This window comes from Microtus oregoni, unplaced genomic scaffold (genome assembly GCF_018167655.1).
Source record: "Microtus oregoni isolate MIOR12 unplaced genomic scaffold, Mior012 000031F_ref0000149, whole genome shotgun sequence".
Taxonomy (NCBI): Eukaryota; Metazoa; Chordata; class Mammalia; order Rodentia; family Cricetidae; genus Microtus; species Microtus oregoni.
The window spans coordinates 344,040-359,553 of NW_024543090.1; positions in this window are offsets into that span (position 1 = coordinate 344,040).

Here is a 15,514-nt window from a genome sequence, read left to right on the forward strand (position 1 = left end):
TAAAGCTCTCCTCCTTGGAGTTCCCTGATCTCTCAGAGAAGGGACCCAATAGAGATTTTCAACCTGAACTCACTCTCTCTGCCTAATATTTGGCAGTGGTTTTCTGCATCTTCTCCAATCATCTGATGATGACCACACTAGGGACAAGTCTATGAATATAGCAAAAAAATATTAGGAATCAGTTCATTGTTCTTTTGTTTGTTTGTTTGTTTGTTTTTGCTGGTTGTGTTTGGTTTTACTCTCTGTATGAGTTATCCAGCTTCTGGTTCCTGGGGTCAGCCAGGCACTGTCAGGTATGGGTTCCTTCTCATGGCATCAGCTTTAAATAAGTCAATTCATTGGCTGGCTACTCCCACAAGTTCTGTGTCAACATTGCCCCTGCATGTCTTGAAGGCAAGACAGATTGTAGGTCAAATGATTTGTGGCTGTATTGGTGTTCCAGTTCCACCACTTGCATGGACAAAGAAGATGCTCATTATGCTCCTTATTATACAATACAAGTAGTCCTTGCTGGGGTCAGCCTTGAACATCCAATAAATTTCCCATGCACTAGTGTAATGAGTCTTTCTCAGTCTCATCATTTAGCTCCCAGATAACTGTGAGAGACTTATTATTAATTATAAAAGGTCAGCCGATAGCTTAGGCCTGTTTCCACCTAGTACTTACAACTTAAATTGAACCATTTCTATTAATTTACTTTCTGCCTCATGGCTTTATTACCTCATCTCCATAGAGCTCAACCTTCTTGATCTGTGTACCTGGCATCTTTGTCCTTCTTATCCCAGGATTCTCTGTGCCTGGAAATCCTGCCTAGCTATTGGCTGTTGTGCTTTTTATTAAACCAACATAGTGACACATCTTGACACAGTGTAAAGAAATATTCCAGAACACACTAGGTCTCTACATTGCTTCCAAATGCCCTATAATTCTAGTCATCTCTACCAATAGACTTTCTCTCCATCCCTCTCCATAACCTGATTCCTCCTGTTCCTATCCTGCCCATTGTGCATGCACAAAAACCTATTCTATTTCCCCTTCTCTGGGAAAACTATGTGTCCCTCTCTGACAGCCCTCCTTGTCACTTAGTCTTTCTGAATCTGTAGATTGTAGTCTGTTTATTAGTGTAGCAGCTAATATTCATTTATAAGTGAGTGTATACCTTGTTTGTCTTTCTGAAATTGGATTGCTACAATCCAAATGATCTTTTCTAGTTTCACCCATTTATCTTCAAATTTCACATTTTATTTTTAAAAATTGCTAATATTCTGTTATGTAAGTGTAGCAAATTTACTTTGTCCATTCCTTAGTTGAGGGACATGTAGATTTTTTTTCTATTTTCTGGCTATTAGGAATAAAGGCTCTTTGAACATAGTTGAGCAAGTGTACTTCTGGTATGATGGAGTGCCTTTGGGTATATGCCCAAAAAATGGTTTAGCTGGGTCTTGAGGTAGATCAAGCTCCAATTTTTGGAAGAACTGCTATATCATTTTCCCTAGTGGCTGTAGAAATTTGTACTTTCCCCTACAATGGAGGAGCCTTCCCTTTGCTTCACATTCATTGCAGCTTGAGCTATCTGAACTGTTTCTTGTGTTTTTGCTATTAGTCATTTTGAGAGGTATAAAATGTAACCTCATTGTTGCACAAATAATACAAACAGAAACAAATATTGGGGTTTAAGATGAAGATCAGAAAAGCAGAGCAGCTAACCACTGGCTCTTCTTTCTACCTAAGACCAAAATAGGTGATACTGCCTCCACTAATCCTCAGACTTTGACTGAGCATAACACTTGTATACTCCCGTTTTATACTCTTACCTAGGGGATTAAAGGCATATACCACTACTGCCTAACTGCTAGCATAGCTCCTGGGATTAAATGTGTGTGCCACGACTACTTGACCTGTATGGGTAGTGTGGCTAGCTTTGCACTCTGATTTTCAGGCAAGTTTTATTTGTTATATCATAAACAAAATATCACTATACCTCAAAGTAGTTTTAACTTACATTTCTCTGTCTAAGCATATTTAACATCCCTTTAAGTCATCCTTAGTCACTTGTGATTCCTTTGTTGAGCAATATCTATTTATCTGTGTACCCAATTTTAATTGAATTTTTTGGTTTGTTGATGATTGGTTTCTTTAGATTTCAGTAGATGAGAAGAACTACCACACTTTTGGATTGTTAAGATTGACAAAATAAAAATGGCCATCCTAGCAAAGATAATCTGAAGATTCAATGTAATTCCAATCAAAATTTCAACACAATTCCTTACAGACTTTGGAAGGATAATATTCCTCACTAAGAAAGCAAAGAACACAGTATAGCTAAAACAATCCTTATCAATAGTAGAATTTTTATACATATCACCATCCCTGATATCAAGCTGTATTAAAAAGCTATCATATTAACAACTGTATAGTATTTGCAAAGAAACAGACATGTTGATCAATGGAAACAGATAAAAGACCCAGATATAAATCCATACAACTATGGGATTATATTTATGATAAATAAACAAGAAATACATAGTGAGTAAAACAATATCTTCAACAAACAATGCTGGTCTAACTGAATATCTCAGTGTAGAAGAATGCAAACAGATATTTATCTATCACCATGCATAAACCCAAGTATATCAAAGCCTTAAATATAAAATCAGATAATATAAACCTGACAAAAGAGATAGTGAATATTCTTGAACCCTTTGACACAGGAGACAACTTCTTAACAGAATAATGATAGCACAGGAACAAGATAAACAATTAACACATGGTACCTCATGAAACTGAAGAGCTTCTGTAATGCAAAAGATACCCTTGTCAATAGAAGAAAAAGGCAACCCATGAAATGAGATTTTCTTTTTTTGGCAACTCGACATGTTATATACAGAGGGCTAAACAGTCGAAAATGTTAAGAAAAGGCAAAGGTGGATTTATAGTTGTAACACAGGAAAAGAAGAAGAAAAGAAAATAACAACAAATCAGTCAACAAAATTAAAACTGAAACATTCAGGAAATATGGGATACAATAAAAAGACCAAACCTAAGAATAATAGGAATAGAAGAAGGAGAAGAATCACAGCTCAAAGGCCCAAAAAATATTTTCAACAAAATTATGGAAGAAAACTTTCCCAACATAAAGAAAGACATTCCTTTGAATATTCAAGAAGCATACAGAACACCAAACAGACTGGATCAAAAAAAAATCCCCTCGCCATATAATAATCAAAACACAAAATGTACAGATTAAAGAAAGAATATTAAGACCTGCAAAGGAAAAGGGGCAAGTGACTTATAAAGGTAAACCAATCAGACTTACACCTGACTTCTCTATGGAAACCATGAAAGCCAGAAGGTCCTGGATAGAGGTATTGCAGAAATTAAGAGACCATGTATGCAAACCCAAACTACTATACCCAGCCAAGCTATCATTCACTATCAATGGAGAAAACAAGACATTCCAGGATAAGAACAAATTTAAACAATACGTAGCCACAAATCCAGCACTACAGAAAGTAATAGAAGGAAAATGACAACCCAAGGAATCCAACATAGACAACACTGCCTACAATAACTCAGGCATCTAGCAACCCTTCACCAGCATAACTCAAAGAAGAGAAACACACAAACTCTACTATCTAAAACAATAAGAATAACCAGAGTAAACAACCACTAGTCATTAATATCACTTAATATTAATGGTCTCAATTCACCTATAAAAAGGAACAGGCTAAGAGAACGGGTACGAAAACAGGATCCAACATTCTGCTGTTTGCAAGAAACACATCTCAACCACAAACACAGGCATCTACTCAGAGTAAAGGGTTGGGAAACGGTTTTTCAAGTAAATGGTCCTAAGAAAAAAGCAGGTGCGGCCATACTAATTTCTAACAAAACTGACTTCAAACTAAAATCAATCAGAAGAGATCAAGATGGACACTTCATACTCATAACAGGAACATTTCATCAGGATGAAGTCTCAATCCTGAATATCTACACCCCTAGTACAAAAGCACCCATATATGTAAAAGAAATATTACTAAAACTCAAGGCAGATATCAAACCACACCTACTAGTAGTAGGAGACTTCAACACACCTCTCTCACCAATAGACAGGTCAATCAGACAGAAACCTAATAGAGCATTAAGAGAATAGTTGGAGGTAATGAAGCAAATGGACTTAACAGACTTCTATAGAACATTCCACCCAAATAGGAAAGAATATACCTTCTTCTCTGCAGCTCATGGAACCTTCTCGAAAATTGAAAGCATACTTGGAAACAAAGGAAACCTCCACAGGTACAAAAAAATATCAGTGTCCACCTGTGTCTATCAGATCACCACGGACTAAAGTTAGAATTCAACAATAATGCTACCCCCAGAAAGCCGACAAACTCATGGAAACTGAACAGTCAACTACTGAACCCCACCTGGGTTAAGGAAGAAATTAAGAAAGAAATTAAAGTCTTCCTTGAATTTAATGAAATAAAGAGACAAGATGGGACACGATGAAAGCAGTGCTAAGAGGAAAGTTCATTGCACTAAGTGCCGACTTAAAGAAAACGGAGAAAGCATACATTGGGGACTTAACAGCACACCTGAAAGCTCTAGAAAAAAAAAAAAGAAGCAGACTCCCAGGAGGAGTAGAAGACTGGAAATAATGAAAATGAGGGTGGAAATCAACAAAATAGAAACACAGAAAACAGTTCAAAAAATCAATGAAACAAAAAGTTGGTTCTTGGAGAAAATCAACTAGATCGACAAACCTTTATCCAAACTAATTAAACAACAGAGAGAGAACACACAAATGAATAAGATCAGAAATGAAAAGGAGGAGATAACCACAGACACAGAGGAAATTCGGAGAACCATTAGATCTTACTACAAAAGCCTGTATGCCACAAAACTGGAAAATGCAAAAGAAATGGACATTTTTTTTTAGATAAGTACCATATACCAAAGCTAAAACAAGAACCGGTGAACGATCTAAATAGACCTGTTAGTCACGAAGAACTAGAAACTGTTATCAAAAATCTCCCTTCCAAAAAAAAGCCCAGGATTAGATGGTTTCAATGCAGAATTCTACCAGAACTTCTTACAAGAGCTAATACCTATACTCCTTAATGTATTTCACAATATAGAAACAGAAAAGTCTTTGCCAAATTCCTTTTATGAAGCTACAATTACCCTGATACCAAAACCACACAAAGACCCAACCAAGAAAGAGAATTACAGGCCTATCTCACTCATGAATATCGATGCAAAAATTCTCAATAAAATACTGGCAAACCGAATCCAAGAACACATTAGAAAAATTATCCATTATGATCAAGTAGGCTTCATCCCAGAGATGCAGGGCTGGTTCAACATACAAAAATCTATCAATGTAATCCATCATATAAATAAAATGAAAGAAAAAAACATATGATCATTTCATTAGATGCTGAAAAGCATTCGACAAAATTCAATACCCCTTTATGATAAAGGTCTTGGAGAGATTAGAGATACAAGGTTCATACCTAAATATAATAAAAGTTATTTACAGCAAGCCGACAGCTAACATTAAATTAAATGGAGAAAAACTCAAAGCGATCTCACTAAAATCAGGAACACGACAAAGATGTCCACTCTCTCCATGTCTCTTCAATATAGAGCTTGAAGTTCTAGCAATAGCAATAAGACAATATAAAGGGATCAAGGGGATTCATATTGGAATGGAAGAAGTTATGCTTTCGTTATTTGCAGATGATATGATAGTATACATAAGCGACCCCAAAAACTCTACCAAAGAACTCCTACAGCTGATAAACACCTTTAGTAATGTGGCAGGATACAAGATCAACTCCAGAAAATCAGTTGCCTTCCTATACACTAAGGATAAGGAAGCAGAAAGTGAAATCAGAGAAGCATCACCTGTCAAGATAGTCACATATAGCATAAAATATCTTTGGGTAACTCTGACCAAGGAAGTGAAAGATCTATTTGACAAAAACTTTAAGTCTTTGAAGAAAGAAATTGAAGAGGACACCAAACAATGGAAGAATCAACCTTGCTCTTGGATTGGGAGGATCAACATAGTAAAAATGGCAATTCTACCAAAAGCAATCTATAGATTCAATGCAATCCCCATCAAAATCCCATCAAAATTCTTCACAGATCTGGAGAAGACAATAGTCAACTTTATATGGAAAAATAAAAAACCCAGGATAGCCAAAACAATCTTATACAATAAAGTATCGTCTGGAGGCATTACCATACCTGACTTCAAACTCTATTACAGAGCTACAGTATTGAAAACAGCTTGGTATTGGCATAAAAACAGAGAAGTCGACCAATGGAATCGAATATAAGACCCTGACTTTAACCCACAAACCTATGAACACCTGATTTTCGATAAAGGAGCTAAAAGTATACAATGGAAAAAAGAGAGCATCTTCAAGAAATTGTGCTGGCAAAACTGGATGTCAATCTGTAGAAAAATGAAAATACATCCATATCTATCACCATGCACAAAAGTCAAGTCCAAATGGATCAAAGGACACTGTCACTAAGACAAAAAGGCAACCCACTGACTGGGAGAAGATCTTCACCAACCCCACAACTGACAAAGGTCTGATCTCCAAAATATATAAAGAACTCAAGAAACTAGACCATAAAAGGCTAATCAACCAATTATAAAAGCAAATGGATGGAAATAGAAAACACTATCCTGAGTGTGCTAAGCCAGACCCAAAAAGAGTAACATGGGATGTACTCACTCATATTTGGTTTCTATCCATAAATAAAGGACATTGAGCCTATAATTCGCCATCCTAGAGAAGCTAAATAAGAAGGTGGACCCAAAGAAAAAAATATAAGCATCCTCCTGAATATTAACCTTAAAATGGCAATGAAAGGAGACAGAGACAGAGACCCACATTGGAGCACCGAACTGAAATCTCACTGTCCAAATGAGGAGTAGAAGGAGAGAGAACACGAGCAAGGAACTCAGGACCGCAAGGGGTGCACCCACACACTGAGACAATGGGGATGTTCTATGGGGAACTCATCAAGGCCAGCTGGCCTGGGTCTGAAAAAGCCTGGGATAAAACTGGACTTGCTGAACATAGCAGACAATGAGCATTACTGAGAACTCAAGAACAATGGCAATGGGTTTTTGATCCTACTGCACGTACTGGCTTTGGGGGAGCCTAGGTAGATTGGATGCTCACCTTACTAGACCTGGATGGAGGTGGGTGGTCCTTGGACTTCCCACAGGTCTGGGAACCCTGATTACTCTTCAGGCTGATGAGGGAGGGGGACTTGATCGGAGGAGGGGGAGGGGAGGGAAATGAGAGGCAGTGGCGGGTAGGAGGCAGAAATCTTTAATAAATAAATAAATAAATAAATTAAAATAAACACCTATCTAAGATAGGTCTCAGAAAGTATGAAATAAGTGTAAAATGCTCACAATAAAGAACATGTACCAATAAAAATTAAAACTGATTATTCCTTCTGTGTTGACTACCTGCTTGCTTATGGTTGGGGTGACTGCTTTTCATGACTGATGTGTACCAGATAATGCCATGCAGTACCTTTGAAATAGATGGCCTTTAGAACAAATTCTGTGCATCAGATACCTTAGTTCTGGAGACAGAAGAAGTAAATTGAAGTCAGTGGTAGAGAAAGGCCTCTTAAGATGACATTTATTTTTATTTGCAACTTGTCCCACTTCTTAATGTGGTTAAAATATTATTCATTTAAAACGTGGAAATACCCTTTGGGTCTGCTTTTTACACCAAAGCATTTTCCACTCAAGAACTTCAGAATCCACGTAGAACAGTAATGATTAACTGTTCATTCCTAACTAATCTCTTCTAAAAGGCATCTACTCACAATGAAGACTTAGGTCACTAGGCATTTGGCATTCTCATGTTTTCAAAGTCATGTAGGTTCAGTAGGCAAGTTGATTAAACACACTTTTAAATCTTATTATATATTTATTTTTTAGCAAGAATTGTATATAAATATATATTCTTTTTGAAAAATGTAAGTTCTAAGCAACTTTTGTATTTAACTGAAATTTTTAAATAGTATTCTGGAATCAGAGTCGGGGAGAGTGAGGGAAATGGGAGGAGGTGGAAATTTTGAATGGTATTATTTATAAAGCAAAAAGTTTGAATTTTTGACTAATAAAAATGTAAAAAAATAAGTAAATAATATCCTGCGATCCTTTTATATATCACAGGGTAAATAAGGCCATACCTTTATATTAATAAGGAAACATGAGACTAGAAATAAGAAGTGATGAGAATAAAATTGCACAAAACAAATAGAAGGTACAAGTTTTCCTCATCTCAATCTAGCTTTAATTTCTTCTATCTTAATTACAATTATGTATCCATGAGATTGCACAAATATCACCAAATTGCCAAACATCTTTCCTGAGATTATTACTGAATAAAATATCTTATAAATTATAAAATAATTATCCTAATAATAATCATTTGAACTCTTAGAATTAGGAAGTGATTATGATGAGGTATATGGCTTTAAAACAATACTACTGGTAAAAAAGAAGTGCAGGATAAAGGGGAAAAAAAATCACACGGCATTATTTCAAACTAAGTATCTGACCATAAGATTAGATGGTAGTAGGCTTTGTCTTTGCAAAACAAGACACTCCCATTTCAGAAACGAATGAAGTAACAATCTGCTACATCCTTTCAAAGAAATGTGTTCTACTACAGTCCACTATCTATTTTCACAATAACAATCTTAGCGGCAAAAGAGAGTTTTCAATAAATAAAATAAAAATATTTTTACTTTATACTGTATTTACATCAGTAAGGAAGAAAAGAGTTGAGAGATATGAGGTACAATTGACTTTCAAAATCTCTTCAGAATACAATTTTTTTCTATCAAGAAGTCTCAAAGAAGTGAAACATCACATCTATATATTTGACTTTAATAGCAATAAAATGTCCATGCAAAGCTAATTATAATAATCAACCTTTCACTTTTACTGAAGTAAGATTTACATGCAATATAATATATAAATGCAAGGATATACCATGATTAGCTAAGAATGTATTGACCAACATAACCAACACACTGACCAAGATTTAAAATGTATTTCTTTCATGCAAAATGAATATTCTTTTCTGTTTAGGTTTGTCTTTTCACTATATGCTATGCAAAGAATTTTACACATATTCTTTCTTAATTATTTCTAAATTATATATTATTTTAGAATTATAGCTGAAAAACTTGTAAGGACAAGACTACATTATTTTCATTATTATTTTAGCACTTTTGGAGCTTTGTGTTGTAGGTTTTGTTTTATTCAATACTCACTTGCATTTTAATAATAGTACAAAACATAAAGATAGTTTTATTATTTTGATTGTGATTATTCAGAGTTTCATCTGGATTAATTGGTGAAATATCCCTTTGCCTACCATACTTTTGACAACTTTATCAAGGACAAGATTCTTTGTATGCATTAACTTATTCCTAGACATTCTGTTCTATTTGTCTGTATGTTACATTTGCTTCTTAGGAAAAATATCTAGAGAATAATGCTGAGCATTATGATTATGAAAATATTTATTTTTCTCATGTATTTGTTTTTAGGAATAAGTGGAGCACAGTAGAATACATGTGAAATGAGAAAAGAAGGTGGAGTACTGAAGGTTAAAGGAACAAGCATGACTGGGAATTAGGAGGAAGAACTATGTATGTGGGTACCTAAAACAATGAATGTCTGAAAAATCCTTATGGAAACCTATTGTTTAGCATGCTAATTTTAAAATACAACTGAGAACAACAGGAAAAAAATAACTTAAATGGGATTATTCCACCTGGGCAGAAAAGGTTGTTCTCAGAAGACATGAGATGGTACTTGGAATTTTCTGTACAAGTCATGGGATACCTTTAATGAGTTATTGGTCAGCAAGGCCTCTGAAGTCTGCAAAACAGCAGACTTATATTCAAAATATATTGAAGGAATATCTCAAACAATTAATAGAAAATTTTCAAAAATTAAATACATTTTAAAAATTTAAATATTTTACACAATGTTATTTCATTGGTTTTCGGCCACAACTACAAGTTAAGACTATGTTGCTAGCGACATTACATAGTTTAGCAACAAGATATGGAAATATCAATATTAATAAGACCAGAAAATTTCTACCCTGCTTGGTAGTTTTCATAGTACTAGAATATACATGCTAAAGTGGACATGGAAAAGACTATGAAGTCTCAACTTCACACTAGAGTTACAGGCAATTAAAGAATGCTAAGAAGCTTTTCAGTTTCAGGAGGTCCCATTTTTAAATTGTTTCTCTCACTGACTGTGCTACTGGGGTTATATTTAGGATGTGGTTTCCTGTGTCAATGAGTGGTCTCCTGCGTAAATTGGGAGCATGAAGACCATGGGAGAGGGTTGAAGGAGAGGAGAGAGGAAGGGAGGAGAGGGGAGCAGAGAAAAATATATAGCTCAATAAAATTAATAAAAAATATATTTAAAAAGAATGCTAAGAATAGGATAAATAGTCTTTACCATGGAAGAGCACACGACCTGGTTATCTAACACCAAATGGTAAATCCTGAAAATATACATACTAAAATACTGTGTAGAGTGAAAAGGTTATATTTAGTAATAAATACAATAATTTTAGTACATATAAATTTGTGCATATAATAACAATGAATGAAAAGAGGTCATAAATTTGGAAGTAGCAAGGGTTGTTATACAGGAGGTCTTGAAATGGAAAAGGGAAGGAGGAAATGATATAATTATAACAACAAAAGAAAAATAATAAAACTAATGATACTTGACAAGAAAACAAAGTGTATGGAATAGATGCATATTTGTCAGAGCTCACACACTTTAATATGCATAATTCCTGCAGAAGTTATTATCAGTGGTTTAATTAATTGTAAAATTAATAATGCATTAGAAACTCAAAATACTAGAACTGAGGGATAAGGTAGATATAAAATGACACCTCTAGTTGAGGAATCATTGTTGTTTGCCAGCTTCCTGGACAGAAATAACTCTTCTTCATCATGCGACTCACAGTAGACTGACAACACATTGCAGCAGAATACACTAAGACTGTCTGTGTAAAGATGATTGAGTTCTATGTCCAAAGAAGAAAAAATAGAAGAAAAAGTTGGGAAGGGTTGAGAGGATGGGTAGGCTGGTTGTGGGATAGGGTGAGGAATGTGCCTGAATATCTTCAAAATATATTGAAGGAATATCTCAAACAATTAATAGAAAATTTTCAAAAATTAAATACATTTTAAAAATTTAAATATTTTACACAATAATTATATACCCATAAAAGTTTAATGATAATTAGAAAGAAAAATTATTAATAATATTTCTATGGAATAATTTTATTTTCTACAACTAATTTTAATAGGTTAATTAGATATAAAAACTACAAAGAGAACATTTTTTTCTTTCCCACTGGAGCATAATTTCTTGGTACTAGTAAACCACCTTTCATTCTTATAGTAATATTTTAAGTTATTTCAATTATCAGAACAGCAAGTATTCATTTATTTCAAAAATTGGAACTGTATCAGAAGAAGATGGCATATTGTTTAATTACTCTAATTTAGTATCTATAGACTTTCAACACAGATATTGTTTTTAATATAATATTTGTTATGCTCTTGTTACTTTTGATTTTGTATTAATTTCTATAACATTTACCAAGGGAAAAGCAAAATTCGTGACCTCACTTTTTTTGCCTTTTTCTATTTATGAACCATTTTAAGTTTACGAACATTGAGAAACACACAGACATATATTTTAATCTTAAATATAGAAACATTTGTATTCAAAGAGGTCTCAATAAGTAAATAGATATGACAAGAATAATAATAGATCTAATCAATGTTTTTCTTTGAGTCTTGGAGTAAACTAAAAAAAAATATTTGATCATTGTTTTGAAGAATTTGATATTTCTCTTGTATATTTATCACTTATTTGACAGAGGTTTAGAATACTAATAACATAAAATATATTGGAGTAACTCCAACCAAATAAGTGGAAGACCTATATGACAAGAACTTTAAATCCTTAAAGAAAGAAATTGAAGAAGACACCAGAAAATGGAAAGATCTTTCATGCTTTTGGGTAGGTAGAAATAACATAGTAAAAATGGCAATCTTACCAAAAGCAATCTACAGAGTCAATGCAATGCACAACATAATCTCAGCAAAATTTTTCACCAACCTTAAAAGTATAATATTAATTTCATACAGAAATCAAAAAAAAAAAAGAACCAGGATAGCCAAAACAATCCTGTACAATAAAGAAACTTCTGGAGGCATCACAATGCCTGACTTCAAACTCTACTACAGAGCTACAGTACTGAAACAGTCTGGTATTAGTATAGAAACAGACAGAAAGACCAATGGAACTGAGTTGAACACCCAGCTATCAATCCACACACCTACAAACACCTGATTTTTACAAAGCAGCAAAAAATATAAAATAGAAAAAAGAAAGTATGGTGCTGACATAACTGGATATCAACATGTAGAAGAATGAAAATAGAACCATATTTATCACCATGAACAAATCTCAAGTCTGAATGCGTAAAAGATCTCAGCATAAAGCCAACCACACTGAACCTCATAAGAAGAGAAATTGGAAAGTACACTTGAATGCATTGGCCCAACGGATCATTTCTTAAATAAAACCCCAGTAGCAAAGGCACTGAGGGCACCAAACAATACAAGGGAACTTCTGAAACTGAGAAGCTTCTGTAAGGCAAAGGTCATCTTCAACAGGACAAAAGGGCAACCTACAGAATGGGAAAAGATCTTCACCAACCCCTCATTGGGCAGAGGGTTGACCTCTAAAATATACAAAGAACTTAGGAAACTGGTCATCAAAAAAAAAAAATCCAATTAAATAATGGGATACAGACCGAAACGGAACTCTCAACAGAGGAATCTAAAATGACTGATAGACACTTAAAAAATGCACAACATTCTTAGCCATTAGAGAATGCAAATCAGAACAACTCCGAGATTCTATCTTAAACCTGTAAGAACGGCCAAGATCAAAAACACTGATTACAACTTATGCTGGAGAGAATGTGGGGTAAAGGGAACACTCCTCCGTTGCTGGTGGGAGTGCAAACGGGTACAACTCCTTTAAATATCAGTATGGTGATTTTTCAGAAAATTAGAAAACAATCTACCTAGGTTTTGTCTTTTAATGGTATCACAGATTTCCTAGATGTTTTGTGTTAAGTATTTGTTGGATTTAATGTTTTATTTGACCAATAAATTTATTTCCTCTATTGTATCTTCAACACCTGAGATTCTTTCTTCCATCTCTTGCGTTTTGTTGACTATACTTGCTTCTGTACTTCTATTTGTTTACCCAGATTTTCCGTATCCAGAATTCCCTTGGTTTGTAATTTCTTTATTGCCTATTTCAGTCTTCCAGTCTTGAACTGTTTGAATTGTTCGCTTAACTTGTTCAATTGTTTTTTCTTGGTTTTCTTTGAGAGATTTGTTGATTTCTTCCATTTTTTTGTCTTTTCTTCCATTTTGGAAGGGAATTTTTCATTTCTTCTTTAATGATCTCCATCATCCTCATGAAGATATGTTTAAAATTGTTTTCTTGTATTTCTTCCGGATTAAGATAATCAAGCATTTATGTTTTATGACCGCTGGTTTCTCATGTGTCCCTGTTGCTTTTTAGGTTGTTGGATGAGTTCTTACATTGGTGCCTACCCATCTCTTCCTTCAATTGGTGCTGGCATTGTCTTTGCCTCTTTGTCTGAACATTGCAGTGGCTGTCTGTATCTTTGTGAACTCTTGTTGGTCTGCAATGTACTGACACTGTCTGCATCTCAGTGAGCCACTGAGGTCTCTCTTGGCTTTCTCTATTTGCCTGCTCTCATGATCTGCTCTCTTGGTCCACTCTACAGTCACAGCTTGTGTTTCCGAGTTTCTCTCTTGTGCCTCTCTTTACTTGCAAATTGTTTTTCAGTGTTCCTCTAAGGTTGTGGTGGTCGTGGGTGATATGTTTGGTAGAAAAGTTTGGGGGCAGTGTGGGACTTGTAGATTTCAGGGTTTGATGGATGGGATGAGGTATTAGAGCATCTACCTACAGGAAAATTTCCCACGTTGGCTAGAGAAACAGGCATGTGGTAGAGGGTTTTAGGCTTTTGTCCCAGTATGGAGGGTCTTGAGTGTGTGGTGTTCCACTGGGTGGGTGGTCACTTATCTCTTGGCCCTCTCTATATAGCAGACTGTGTTTCACAGTTCCACTGAGGTTTGGGGAGGGGAGAGTAGAAAGGTTTGACAAGGAGCCTTTCAAAAACGGCAAGCAGTGTGGTAGTGTGGTTGCGGCAGACCTTGATGCTGACGCCAGTTCCTTGGCCCTTCAGGATGGTGGAGATACATTTACCTCCAACTCTGGGACTGCTGAGTGGGAGCCGTGCTTACCACCTGAACTCTGGGAAGCACCTTGCAGCACATAAACCCTCTAGGTCTGAATAAAAGCTTAATTTGCCATGCAGTGTGCTGAAGAGCCTGAAAATGTCTTGGAAATCTGCCATGTTTTCCAGCCTGTGCCTGCCTAGCAAACTTGATCCAGCGACTTGCCCAGGTGGGAGTGCTGAGAAGCAGGCCCCTAACCCCTGAGCTGTCATATAAGCACTTGGACTGATGTATATGGCTTGCCAAGCACATCAACCCCAAATTTATGGGAGCCATTTTGTAGGCAGAGACTGCTTGCTCATTTCCCAACTGCTCAGAACCAAATAAGCACACAGAAACTATATTAATTGCAACACTTTGGGCCAATAGCTTAGGTGTATTCTATCTATCTATTTTTAATCTTTATAAATTTTATTTTAATTTATTTAAAGACTATCATTTCTCCTTTTACATACCAAATACAATTCATACATCCTCCCCTCATCCTCTTCTCTCCACCCTCCTATCTAGTTCTTATATCTTTAATTAACCAATTTCTATTAATCTCTGTATTGACACGGGGCTGTGGCTTATCAGAAAGTTTCTGTCCAACTGGATTTACTCTGTTAAGCCATAAGCCAAAACAGCTTTTTTATTAACCAAGGATAATAAAACATATTCACAGCATACAGAGGGGAATATCACATAAGTTTAAGATTTCTTGAGTGCTACATTCCCTATTGCTGATATTTTTCTCTCCACCTAAAACAAAAGTAATAATTCTCCTTTTGCTCATATCTAAGATTTTTGTCTTTCAAGAACTTGCTTTAATAAAAAAACAACTGTTTAAAAATTTTTGCAGTACCTAGAATCAACTGAGATAAAATGATTGCTTGACATGTAATAGTTTATGCCCCTTTTTACTGCTGAGCAATTCTGCTCCACTGAGGACTCACAATGCACTTTTAATTTTAAATAAACAGAACTCTCTTCCTAATATATTTTTATATCTACCTATTGAGATTGTTTACAAATTATTTATAATAAATTATTGGAAAAAATCTTAGGTGGAACA